Source organism: Melopsittacus undulatus, chromosome 8 (genome assembly GCF_012275295.1).
Source record: "Melopsittacus undulatus isolate bMelUnd1 chromosome 8, bMelUnd1.mat.Z, whole genome shotgun sequence".
Lineage (NCBI taxonomy): Eukaryota > Metazoa > Chordata > Aves > Psittaciformes > Psittaculidae > Melopsittacus > Melopsittacus undulatus.
This window is the reverse complement of record NC_047534.1, coordinates 15,501,422-15,514,967: the sequence shown is the minus strand read 5'-3', so window position 1 is coordinate 15,514,967 and position 13,546 is coordinate 15,501,422. Positions and strand designations below refer to the sequence as shown.

At 37.1% G+C, this 13,546-nt stretch overlaps 1 long non-coding RNA gene across 1 annotated transcript; it reads right to left on the bottom strand.

Annotated features, from left to right (window-relative positions):
* Nucleotides 1-353: 353 nt before the first annotated feature.
* Nucleotides 354-13,331, bottom strand: LOC115946779 (uncharacterized). The gene is made up of 4 exons (XR_004080807.2): nucleotides 12,874-13,331; nucleotides 6,714-7,363; nucleotides 2,467-5,022; nucleotides 354-2,053 (listed from the first exon to the last, which is right to left on the bottom strand). It is a non-coding gene; the product is annotated as an uncharacterized lncRNA (long non-coding RNA).
* Nucleotides 13,332-13,546: the final 215 nt, after the last annotated feature.

Genomic DNA, 13,546 nt, shown 5'->3' with positions numbered 1-13,546 from the left:
TAGGGTAGCGTGGGATAAATATGGAAGCACATCAGTTTAAGGTAGGATATTGTTATGCCTGTGTACACCTGATACACCTTTGTGTAACTATATGATGAATACCAGAGATGGTGCATTAGCCCACTGAAAACTGTCCATACTCTGTTGGGTCTGTGAACATAGCTTACCATTTCCCAGTGGGGATGAACTAGAATACCAGCAAAATGAAATCTGTGGCAACCATAATCATTGTCAATGACCCTGAGAAGTCTTGCTAATGTACAAGTCATAAGAGAAAACAAGACAAAGTAGGAAAAAAAAAAAGAAAAAAGGGATTTTTTTTAATACTTTTTTTTTTTCTTCAAGATTATGCTGCTCCTGCCATCAACTGGGTCAAGGCAATTTCCCTGTTACTCATGGAGTCACATTGCTAATTGCTGTTAGTCCATTTTCATACTGTCACTTATACTGCATTTGTTTACTGACTCTTCCGGTCCATAAGTCACACCTATTAGAACGTTTTAATAGTGTTCAGCAGCTGTTTAGTGCAACTTCCAGTTGAACAGTATCCCATCCAGCATACCATTGGATATGACAATGAAAACAGTATCCAAAGGAGAAACGTGAATGTTCTTCAGGAGACCAACTGATGCAATGCCTTAGTGCACTTGGTGTTGGATTAGTAAAGTTGATATGTTTTTCACTGAAGGAAGGAAAGTAATCTTAAAACCAATGAAAAATCAAGTGAGACTAACATGCGCAGACTACAGCTGCTTCTACCAGAAAGTAGCCAAAGATGTGAAAGTGATAAAATCTATATGAAGTAAGAAACACAAGTCAGGAGTTCTGCTTCCTACAAGTTGTAGTAACAGTTCAAAGGAGAACATCTAGTAAAATTGGGATGGGAGGGGGAGAAATCTGATAGAAGGAAATACTTACATTGAGGGAGATTTAGGTTGTCCAGTTAACTGCCATGGCATATGGCTAAGAAAATATACTAGTCACAGACTGGAAGTAGATATGAATTACAATGATAATGATTTATTTTTTAAATGAGGTTTTCGATTCCCATAAAAATTTCATATAAATCTTATGTGGCAGTGCTGACCTGTTGTATTTGCTTCTTGTAGTGTTCCTTTTCATTTATCTGAAGCATTTGGTGACTGGTGTTAAGTCATTTATGACAAATTGCATTTTCCTTCTCACTGATGAATTCTTTTTAGCAACTGGAGCTGTGTATAGGTGAGGAGAAGCATTTGCTTTTCAAATATACTTTCTCAAACAAGGTGGCATGTACTCAATGGTTGCTTTAACTAAGTTGGTTTTAAATCTGAAGAATACATTAATATAATTGAGACACACAGTTGTACTGAGGAACATTCTCACAGTATAACAATATTATGGGCAACATTGTTAAGTCAGTTGTAAAGGCCTCATTTCTCAGTGTTCATGATCCTGTATATGCAGTAAGATGACAGAGTGCATTAATCCAAAATGTTAAAATGTTGATGGAAAGTACCAGAATGGTCTAAAGTATGGTTAATGTAAGTCAAATTATCACTTTCCTATGAGCAGGTGAAATTAGTGATTTTGAGAACAATATAATAGTATATTTACTACTGACTAAACAGCTGCAAAGCTGTATTTTTGTAGTAACAGAAGTCAGTTCCATTAACACTTTCTGTTTAGTAAGAGCAGTTATTTTTACAGAGAAATGAGAAAGCATTTGCCACCTACCTGGTGAAATTTATACATATTCTGCATTTAGCTGTTAGGAAAATCAGTAGTAATGATGATGAGTATATAAGTAATAGGGTCTCTTGGTATCTAAGCAAAGTTCTACAAAATTAGGATCCCGGTGCATTAAGCTTGTGGCAATTAAGCTATATATTTACTGTCCCACTGAATGAATGAACTAATAAAGAATGGCAAAAATTATTTTCCCATTGTTAGAGATGGCAGGGTGATCTGTTCAGGGTGTTATATGATGGCTATAGCAGAGCTGAGGAGCTGTACCTTGGTGTTCTGCAACCCAGCACAAGTCCCAGATTGGGTTCTTCTGTGGCCCTGACTCCTGGAGGAAAATAAGAAAACACATACCCGATACATTGTGAAGTTATCAGAATAACCAGAACTGAAGAGCTGCTTCCCAGCAATAAGTCAACTGTCTGAATTTACTTGATTGCTGTACTTGGCAAATGTTGGACAGAGCCTTGGGCGACATGGTCTAGGTTGAGGTGCCCCTGCCCAGGGCAGGGGGCTTGGAACTATATGATCTTAAGGTCCTTTCCAACCCAAACCATTCTATGATTCTATGTCCCAAAGTTACACCACATTTTCTTAAACATTGGACTGGGACACAGGGTTGGCCTGGAATACATCCCTTACAAATTTAAGTTCCTTTAGGTACTGGATGTCCAAGTTGTACACAATCAACTTCTTTTATCATCGTTGTCTTCATAGAAGAAACAAAATAGCCTTACTTACTGAAATATTTGTTTGAAAACATGCAGTGCCTTTGTTCCCATTTTTAGAGGCTTGGCTGACTTTCTTCTCTTTCATGTCCTTCCATCTTCTCTTAGTTCGTTTTCACAACCAATGCTTCCTGTTTCCTGAAGTTTTTTTCAGCTCGTGTTGTTGGAAATGTTGTTCCAGAAACTACAACAGTTGAAAAACATAATCTGGAGAGACAAGCTCCACGTGGAAGATCAGAAAACATTTTCATGAGCTGTTTCATAGTATTTCCAATGTACTTGGTATTATCTCAAATCTATTTCTAGCATACAGAACAAAATCCAACTTCTATTTAGGACCATACCAGCCTATAGTATAACTTGTCGTGTCTTTGGTTATAGTAAGCCTATGAGTAGCATAATATGTTCTGAGAGAATTTTGGGGAGCATGTTTGTAACATTGTCCTTTATATGCCCTTTGGCAGTGATGTTATTCTGTCCATTCTGCAAAAACACCGTGCTAGTGCGTAGCTGCCCATAACAGACAGTTGTGTGCTGGAAAAGCTGTCATTACATAAATGTTCTTGAAACTGGTTTATAGTTATATTGTATGCAGAGGAGCTAAATTACTCCTACAGGTTTCTTCTTTCATCTCTCTTTTTCTGGTTTTGTTCTTGCAGATTCTACTCTCTGCTCCTTAAGTATAACAGCTATAAGCACAAAGTCCATCCTGTGCATACAACCACCCAGGCAAATAACAAGATTGCAAGTATGTTCCTGGAGTACCACGTAGACTGATGCAACTGGTCATTTTATGATAGAGAAATATATCATCTGTCTTTGAGCAAAGCCACAGACAGGAAGATTCTGGGGAAGGACACTATAAATAACTTCTGGCTTGCTTAGTTCTTCTCAACAAGCTTAGTTCAGTCTCAACAAGCATCTCTGCCGTCCAGAAGATTCCTTACACACAGCAAATCAAGTTCTACATTTCAGTATTTGCATCCAAAAAAAAAGACCAGGGCCTGCTTCTTCTGGAACCTAGGGCTACTTTTTATATCTAAAGGAAAAAAGACTCAGCAATGCAACTCCTGCATTTCTGTAAAACAAAATTTGAAATCTCTAGCATATCTCTGGAAGGATGTTTGACTTGCTTGCTTTTACATAGGTTACACCAACTTGAATTCTTGAAATGGTTGATGTAATGACCAGCATGATGAGATAGAGTGACCTCTCTGCAAATTTGTGGGTGATACCAAATTGGGGGGAGTGGTTGATACACTGGAGGGCAGGGCTGCTACTCTGATGGACCCAGTCAGACTGGAAAAAGGAGCTGCTGGGGAACCTCATGAAGTTCAACAAAGGCAAATGCGAAGCCCTGCATCTGGGTTGGCATAACCCCGTGTGTTGGGACAGGTTGGGAACTGACTGCATAGACAGCAGCTTTATAAAAAAGAAGCTGGGGGTCATGGTGCACAAGCTGAATGTGAGTCAACTGTGTGCTCTTGCAGCAAACATGTTCCAGCTGCATATTGGGCTGAGCACAACTGCTAGGTTTGGAGGGAAGAGATTCTTCCCTTCCACTTGACACTTGTGAGACAACATTTGGAGTTGAGCCTCGTTTTAAGAAAGGCATTCACATGCTAAGCAAGACTTGTAAAGGCCACCAAACTGTTCAGGGGGCTGCAGTTGATGGCATACAAAAAGCTGAGAGCACTGGATTTGCTCAGGTTTAAAGATGGTGAAGGGAGGTGATACTGCTGACTACCACTTCCTCATGGAACAGCGTAGGAAATATGGAGTCGGATTCTTCCCAAAGGTGCACAAGAGGCGTTTGCTTTAATGGAACCTGCCTTGAGCAGAAATTTGGACTGCAGACTTGCAGGGAAAGAGACTCCAACACTGCTGCTTGTTTTGCCTAAAGGTGTTCATGAAACTATGCCCTGCAGGCAGGGAAGGCAGTAGGCTGTTCTACTGCAGTAACAAATTGATTAATTATTTTTCCCATGTATCGCCAACTAAGCTATGTAAATGCATTGGGGAAATCATCCGTACTGAATTCAAAGAGAGTTGAGACTTTGCCTACTTTATTAAATAAACAGCTTTGTCATAAACAGCACCAGTGCCCTTTTCATAAATACTTTACTGTCAATCTGTCTCAGTTTTGAAACCCCATTTCTGTGCCTTTGTCTGTGTTGACCATTCCTGAATCTTCCACGATTCCAGAAATTCCACTTCTATTTTTACTGAGATGGGGGGAAACTGCACAATTGTATGCAGTATTCAAGGTGAAGATAGATGATGGATTTATAGAAGACTGTGCAGACCACATTCTGCTAAGAGGGAAGGGACAGAAATGCATGTTATGATTTTGTGTAACTTTTCCTTTTAGTATGTCTACTGGCTCTTTGTTATCTCTAAATGTTTTAAATTGCTTAAAAACAGAATGCAGATTTTTCTTACCTGTTTATTTGTTCACCTCTTATCATCTTGCTCTGTAACACCCCATTTGTCTGGTCTGCTTTTCACAACCTTTCTGTTCATGATGTCTGCTTCCTCAGCTGTGAAGAGTTTAATGGCAACTGGACATCTGCCAGTAGATAAAGCCCCTAAGTTATGTGTCCATCAAAGGAAAAGTAAGTAGAATATAGCCCTTGCCTGTTCTGGGTTAATCAGCACAAGAGCTACCTATCTTTAAACAGCTTAAAGGCCATCAAGACTGCTTTGGGAACTAGGAAGTTCAATGTTTTGTTGAGAGACAAAAGAACCCTGTAAATACTGAGGGATGGGGAATGTCTGGATTAACTAGAGAATTTATCAGTAGGAAACAAGTGAATACCAGAAATCTTGTGGTAGTTTAAGACATGTCAGATCAAAAACTATCAACAGTATCTTTCTGTTGCTGTTGGACTGTCTCCCATCTTTACTTTTGCTTTGCAGTGTGGCTGGGATAAGGAGTAATTGAACCAGAGAACTGTCAGCACTAGCATCATGATTTGCCACATTTGAAATAAACAGGGTACATCCAAATCAGCCAAAAAATGTAAGAATCATTTGCCAAGGAGTATGCGTGGAGTGTAAGTGCACAACATGCAGGGCAATGTTAAGTAAAATGTTTGCTTAGCTGCTATTGTTTAGCCACTAGCTGCTGTTTTGATTTCCAGTGCGAAGGACTCTCATCTCAATACAAGGCAAGAGTTTAAATGCATTCTCTAATCTGGGCCGTCATGACAAGCATTAAGTTTTCTATGTAGGCCTATTTTCCATCACATTTAGAAAATACAAATGCCATGGGTATTATGTTATATAAACAATTTAGAACAATTGATATATCTTGTAATTATAAAGACTTAAGCTTATGCTTCTTTGCAGTATCAATTACTGGCTTAAGGATACTTTTTCCTAAAACTAAGAAGGCGTTTATGATTCTATAGGTTTTGTATTTCCTTAAAAGTGATCAGTTACAGACAAGAAAAGATATGGTCAGGACATTTACAGCAGAAGACTTGCAAACTCATTATGAGAAAAAGCTAAGAAAACAGTTGAGTCTGAAGGTAGCAGCTGTAGTGAAGTCCCAGTACTTTGTAAATATGCAGTGCTCAGGCAAAATACTGATGCTTAACTTGCAGAGTTCACTGAATCTTCAAACACATACAGAAATGCTGCAAAATTTCCATTGTACATACTGAAAATTACGACACCAGTTGGTTTGGCAGTTTTAAGCCTTGGTTGTTCTTTTTGGTTTCATTTTAATACACGGAAGATGTCCTGATCCAAATACATAAATTGCTTCCTTGGTTTAAAATAAAACAAATTCCTAATGATGATGCTTTATTTACTGAATTGCACAGAGTCAAAAAAATCTTGCCTACAGGTCCTGTAACTAATAAAGTTCATACCATCCTTAACACATAGATGGGCTCTATGCTTTAAAATAACATATATGAAGAAAACTGTTCCTACGTATAAAGGAGAGAAAGTTCTAACTGGATATGAGATGCCACCACAAAATTAATACATCATATGCCACAAACTGCCCCATTTGTACAAACATCAATGGAACTGTCATTCTCTTTGCATTTACTATACAGAATCAGGAAGTTTGCCATGTTGCATGGAACACGCCTTGCTATCTGGCATCAGGATGTGCAAGATAGCAAGAAAAAGCAGGAGCAAGGTATCAGTCATAGTAAAGTTTTAAAAATAATAGTTTTCTCTTCAACTGTTAGGATTGTGAATCTTGCTAAATGGATTTAAATTCTTTAAAGCACTAAAGCTTACCTAAAATACGTATAGCATCAAATCACAGGTGATCTCAAGAACCAGCAGCTGAAAGGTGACTAGGAACAAAGCAGTCCATTCCTCTGAGGCCTTCTTTGGTTAAGTTCCTATTTTCAAATTTACATTATAGCTTTCACTGACTTGCTTTTCACATTTTGCAGAAATCAACAGTCATGTTCCCAAACAGCAATTTTCCTGTGCTCATGAAACTCTTTCAGATGGCAAGTACTAAATATATTTTCCCCTTTTATGGTGTAAGGCTTAGCACATTTTAATTGTGTCTCAGTTACTTCACCATAGGCATTTTCTTTTAAATGATGTAGAATGGTAAAAATTTTGTCTAGTTTTGTTTTGTGACAATGGCAACTCAAAAACCAGGAATAAAATGGGGCTGCATATAAAATTTGATGCTGATAATGTTAGATGATCTTTTAAAACAGCTTGTGCATACTTGATATTTTTGCTTCACAGAGCAAAACAATACTGCATACACAGAGTATTGTGAATTTTATATGCGGTCCACAAGTAAGATCTGCATACTTAATGGTGACTTGATATTGCTCTGAGAATCCCAACCTTTTCATTTCCTAATTCTGTCTGGAATTCTTCAATGCCATGTTAATGTTTCAATGTTGTTCTAGTTGATTCCTCTGCCAGAAAGAAGAAAAGATAAACCCTTATTAGTTTACACACAATGTAATCCCTAGGAAGGATTTGCCAGGAACAGATAATCTTTGCTTGTGCACCCATCTTATTTAGAATACCCAAACTTAATTACATAAGAAATTCTAATTAATTCTGTAAAACACTATACTGAATTTTACTTTAGATTGTTTTGTTCTGAGAGCCACCAAACAAAATACCTGTATAGTATTTATTTTAAAAACCAAAAGTCATGACTGTATGTCACTGTCAAATCCATGGATGTTCAAGGATAACTGTGCTGAGATGCTGCTGGAAGTTCACTTTTTTCACCTCCAGCCAAGTGATATTTTTCATTTGTTACTTTTTGTTTAAGCAACAGTTTGCCTATGGATGTGTGCAAATGTGTTTTGCATATGCATATAATGAAGTAGAATTAAAATGTAAAGCAAAGCAGTTAATTCTCTGCAACAATTTCATCCTGATCCTAGGGAAGCGAATGCATCTTCCTCCGGACAGAAAGCAAGCACGAAATAATATAAGCACTAAGCAAACACTTTTTTTTCATATAAAAAATAGAAGCATTTTGTGCTATTTCACATATATTGCATCCCCCTTCAGTTTTCTGTAATCTGCATATTGAGGTGATTACCCCACAACTGGAAGGACTGGAACTAGGTGGGTCCTTTTATGATCATTATGACTGTAAGTTGAAGGAAGAGGAGGAGCTGCAGCAGTTGTCATTTTACTTGAAATACTGGACTCAGGAACCTTGTGTGAGAACCTTGAGGAGCACAATCCCTTACAGAAGGGTCACCATTGAAACAAGTGTAATTGCTTATGGTAGGCTGCTTCTTTCCAAGGTTTTTGGTCTTTGAATTTTCCTTTTCATCACTTTGGCCTGGCCTCTGCCCATCATCTTCTTCAGCTTCTTATGTCACTTGTCATTTTTTCAGAGTTGAAGGTCAGATCATTCCATCTGACTTGTAAGTCACAGGCCCTGAAATTTCTTGTACCAGCCCAAGTAATTTCTCTTTGAGCAAGGGATATTTTCTATCTACTTATAGCATGTAGTTAAACTTGGAGTCACACAGTTTTAGAAGATAAGGAACTTCCTGTTCTGTTAACAGAATGTCTTGTGGCTGGACAGAAGGGCTGTGGCTGGAAGAGTTGAATCAAGAGTAGGCACCAGCAGTAGAGATGGGACAGCCTCATTAGGGGAGAGTTTATTTAAAACCAGTTGACTTACAGTAAGATGGGCCTATGCACATTTGGTAATTTTTATAGTAAAAATGAAATTTAATAAAGACAGACTTTCTTATCTGAGCAAGAAAAAGGTAGTTTAGTCATTCAAATATTCGTAGGTTAGTCATTTGGGAAAGCTTTTAGTAAAGGGAGGAATAGCAATAGCTCAATTCTAAAATGTTTCTACTGAGAGCTAAAGAAACTCTAGCCTTGAGAAAATATAAACTGTAAATAATATTTAGTGTAGGTTAGGTTCAGCTAAACCAGTACGTTCCTACTATCTCTAAAAGGTAACAAAGAAAAAGGTCTAAAACTATTTAATACCTGAGATTCAGCAGATTACAGAAGAAAGGCCATTTCTATGTAAACAAATAATCACTGTGACAGCTGCTTAAGTTTAAAGCCTGAAAGCTGCATTTCACAAATTTAAATAATGAGACCCAGGCTCACTGAAGCTCTATACAAAGTCAGTGGCAAGGTAGACATACAGACTTGGAAAAGCCCAGCTGCTTGTCTTATTTTCTGTGCTTTTAAGTGTGCTAGTTGCTGCTTATTCTATCAAGAGCAATGCTGCTGTAGTTTTAAAGAAAGGCTGACATGCCCAAACTATACAGATACAGAAAAACCTCAGAAGGCAGGCAACATTTCCTTTTAAAATAGCTTCTGACAATGACTTAGTATAATTATACATTCTTCAGACTGAGGTTTGGAAGACTGTTAACTCCCCTGTCAATTTAAAACCTCCTTTTGTATACAGCCAGTGGGTGGGGTGCCACATTTGAGTACAGCATCCAAGTTAAAAACTCAACCATCTAAGATTGCTTTTGAGTCTTACAGCATACCAACTCAAAACTCCAATTTTGTGGAAGCACAAGTGATTAGAAACACAAAAACTGATTTATAAAACATATTAAAAGAGTATGAAATTAATGAAAAGTTGATTAGTGCACAGGTATGAGAAACAGCGGAACTCTGCCTGTTGCAGCAACTTCTATGTTAATGGCAGTGTAATCCTGCTGCAATTGCAATTGTTTCCTAAAATCATTTCTTCATTACTTCCTGTATCCTATATCCTGCCTTGTAATACTATGTGGACAAAAATTGTTGTGAAAGGTCTTATTGCTCTATCATTGCCTTTATTTGTAATGGCCACTGTGAACTGGATTCATTTGGATTCTCTTTCATACTTCAGAATCAGAACTTACTGAAACTAGTCCAGTGTCATGGAACTCTGAAAATCACTTATGAAATTGTGTGTATTTAAAGAAATAATTTGTACATACCTAGATGCTGACAATAAAGCTCATCCTGCAGTTATGTCAGTGTCTCTACATTATGGAGTGGTAGCACAGTAACTCACACTTGTTTCTCACAGTTCTTGAGCAGTGTGCATACTAGCTCTTTCAGATAAGATGTGATAACTTTCTTTTTCCATATAGTAGTTAATTCCTTCAGAATAATTCCCTGTGGAATCACTGATTTCTGATTGTGTTTATATATCAACTTCAGTGGCAAATCAATTAAATCCCTGAGATTTTATAGTTTTGAAGTCATACCAGCTTGAATACCAAGATGCTGAACAGAGGGATGCAATGTATGATCCCTAAGGAAGAAAATACTTTCTTAGTGTGTCTAAGGCAGCATTCATAGAATGGTTTGGGTTGGAAGGGACCTTAAAGCTCATTTAGTTCCAACCCCCTGCCACGGGCAGGGACATGTTCCACTAGACCAAGTTGCTCCAATCCCCATGCAAAGCATTCTCATGCTTTTCTGCTCTACTATGATTTCCTGAAAATACACTGGTTTAAAATATTTCTCTTTTGACAGAATCTCAGTTATGAAGCATTCTGTTTGGGTTTTTTTCCACTTTGAAGCAAAGATTCTGTTTCTCCATAAAAGAGAGGAGTTAAAGGACAACATACAATTTTCTAATATCTAAGTTTGACACATTTAAAAGTTTCAGTTGCTGGCTAGATAGATCGCTTGGTGACATGACTATTGACAACAACTGATGTACCCATTGCCAAAACACTCCTGTACCTATTTATAATTCTTAATACACAGCAGCATTACTGATCAGTAATTTCTGCAGTTTAGAAAAAAATGCTGTCTCTCTTTATCCTTTTTCTATTTTAAAACAGTTTGTTGCTCAAGGAAAGTCAACAATTGAAGATTGCCAGGAAGGAATAAAAGGTGAATTCTACAAGTAAATTTAGTGGAAAAGCATGTGTGTGTTGAGAGGGTGGGAAGACTCTTGCCTCTCCTGCCCTCTGAAAGAGTTGTATTTTAAATCCTGTATTTCAGTAACGATTGTAAAGAAAACAGAAAAACCTGTCATCAGCTTGATACTCAGCAGTATAAAATCAGAAATAAGCTAGGCTGAACATAACAGCTACCTTCGGCCTCCTTTGGTTTTCTGTCAAAAGCACTTAAACAAGTCTGGACACCCTTAGTTAAGATTTTACTTAAATTCAGTCAGAGTTTTTCAGTGTGTACATAAAACTGTTAGTTTTGTAATGTGGCTTTTGTTCCACTATATTTTAGGAGACGGATTATTAAAATGGTTTTGGTGTTCATGTTCTCTAATATGAAGTAGAATGATATAAAACAAAAAGTAAACACTACTGTTCAAGCTTGAAACTCCAATTCCTTGAAATGTGTCAGAGGCAAGCCTGAAGAATTCCTTAACTGTGTCTTTATACTCAGTCAGCTCGAAAATACTATTTTTACTAGTGCTTATAAACCTGAGCTTTGGATGACTGCTTGACCATTTGGAATAAGGATGACAGTTAAGATCAGCTGATTAATAACTTCTTATACTGTTTGCAGGAATTAAGGTATTGGTCTATAACTGAGCATTGTGGTGGCTGATTCTCTATGTGAAGGGCCTGAATTTCCTCCATAGTATATGGAGTTAAGAATTCTTAAGAGCCAACATGGTGATTGGGGACTTTCTATTTTATGATTAAACATAGCAGAGAGGTGTAACATTAGCCATTTTGACCTAAGACTGCAGGGAATCAGACATAGTGCCAATGTGTTTATAGCTTTCAGGATAGAAGAACTGCAGTTTAGAGGCTTTGAAGATATTTAACCTACTTGGCATTCCTACTAAAAGGATAATCTAATTGTCAGCTTAAAGAGGTTTGTAAGTAACTACTGCTTCTACTCCTTTTGCTGAAATCATGAAAAGAATTAGTATCTCTTACTCAAGTGAGAGAGAAAGAACCATGCACCAGTGACACTTTATCTTGTGATTAGGATACCTGACTGCAAAAAGAGAAATATGGCTTGATCCCTACTTGTTTATGCAAAGGTCTCTTGCAAAACTTTGTTCAAAGAACTGACTCCTGCTACAAGCAATCTAACTGGCAAAGTGTTAGCATTTTAGTCTGGCTCAGAAGTAAGCTATGTATTGTGCTTTTTATAGAGTTGTCTCAGAGCATGTGATCTGGATTCCGCTGGGGTAAAATGAGACAGGAGAGGTATTCCTCACATCTGCCCATGTTATTTGCTAAAGCACTATTCTTTAAATGAATTGGATTACAAACCACTGTTTTCCCCTCTCCATCTTCTTTATGGACAGATTTAAACCTCATATATAACCTGTGATGAAAAAGAGATCAGTTAATTTTACCCATATTCCATCTTTTCAGTTACACTAGAATTCTTCAGCATTAAATGTCTGTTCTAGTTAACCTCTAAACACAAAGACAGGCAAATAAAAACAGGACTACCGAGTTGAAAAATCGAGATACTGTATCTAACAAAAACATACTGCTGTAAAGTACAGCTACAACAAACATTGTATGTTGAGTAAAACACTTCCTGAGGTTTATGATAACAGTGGATGCAGTGACATTCTCTGTCTTCCAAGGCAGTATCAGACACACCTTATAGTATTACATTCATCAGTGCAGCTATAGTTACAGAAAATGACAAAATTAAGACTTGATGTAAGCAGCTGAAGCTCATGATAATGGGTTAGCTAGTTTCAACAGTGATGTAAAGATTATATTAGCAAATAGATCAGGTAATAGATGTAATTTTTTTCATCTTAACCTCCAATGTGTGTTTATAATGTACAATTAAGACAACAGATAGAAAAAATCAAATAGAATAAAATAATCCAATAAATTAAATGGGCATAGGAAAAGATAATTTCCAAAGGGCAGGAAAAAATCTGATACTCTTTTCTTTAGGGAAACTGTAAAGACTAAGAGTGTTAAGAATTAAAAGCTTCTCTCAAAGAAGAGAGTTGACAAATGAGTACCTTCATGATATGCTTTCCTTGAAGCCCTGAAGCATCTTGATATGTATAAATCAGTATCTCATTTTTCAGGATATGTTCTGCACTCTCAGGAAGTGTCCTTGCTTAGCTCATTGGTTAGGAAGTGAGGTGCTGTGAGAACTGCCCATGGAACTTCTGACTGCTCATTACCCTGGCCAAAATTACCTACCATCACCTGGAATAGATCAGATACCATTAAATTAAGAATTGAAGCAATGTATATTACAGTTCATCATGAAATAACAGCCTTTGAGTCCAGACAGATACATTTGTCTGATCCTAAGAAATTTTGCCAATGTGACTCCCTTAAGAAAATGGTAAAACACCTTAAAAGATTTACAGATCTTAGGGGTATGCAGTGTCAAGGCTCAGTAAGCTCAAAAATGGAAGTTAAGCTTACAGAGCAGAACTTTTATTTTTATCAGTCGTTCAAATTTATTTACTCTTTAGTGTTTCTCATCTGAATTAATAAAAAATGCCCTATATATTCTATTTAATTTTTAAATCACGTTTTCAAAGCTTTCTGCATGGATGTTCAAATGAATCTTAAATTTTCTAGCATAGCAACAAATTTTATTTGCATATTTTTACATAATTTGGGCAGCTAACACTTCAGAAGGGTATAATGATTAAAAAATTAACTGCTGCATTTTGG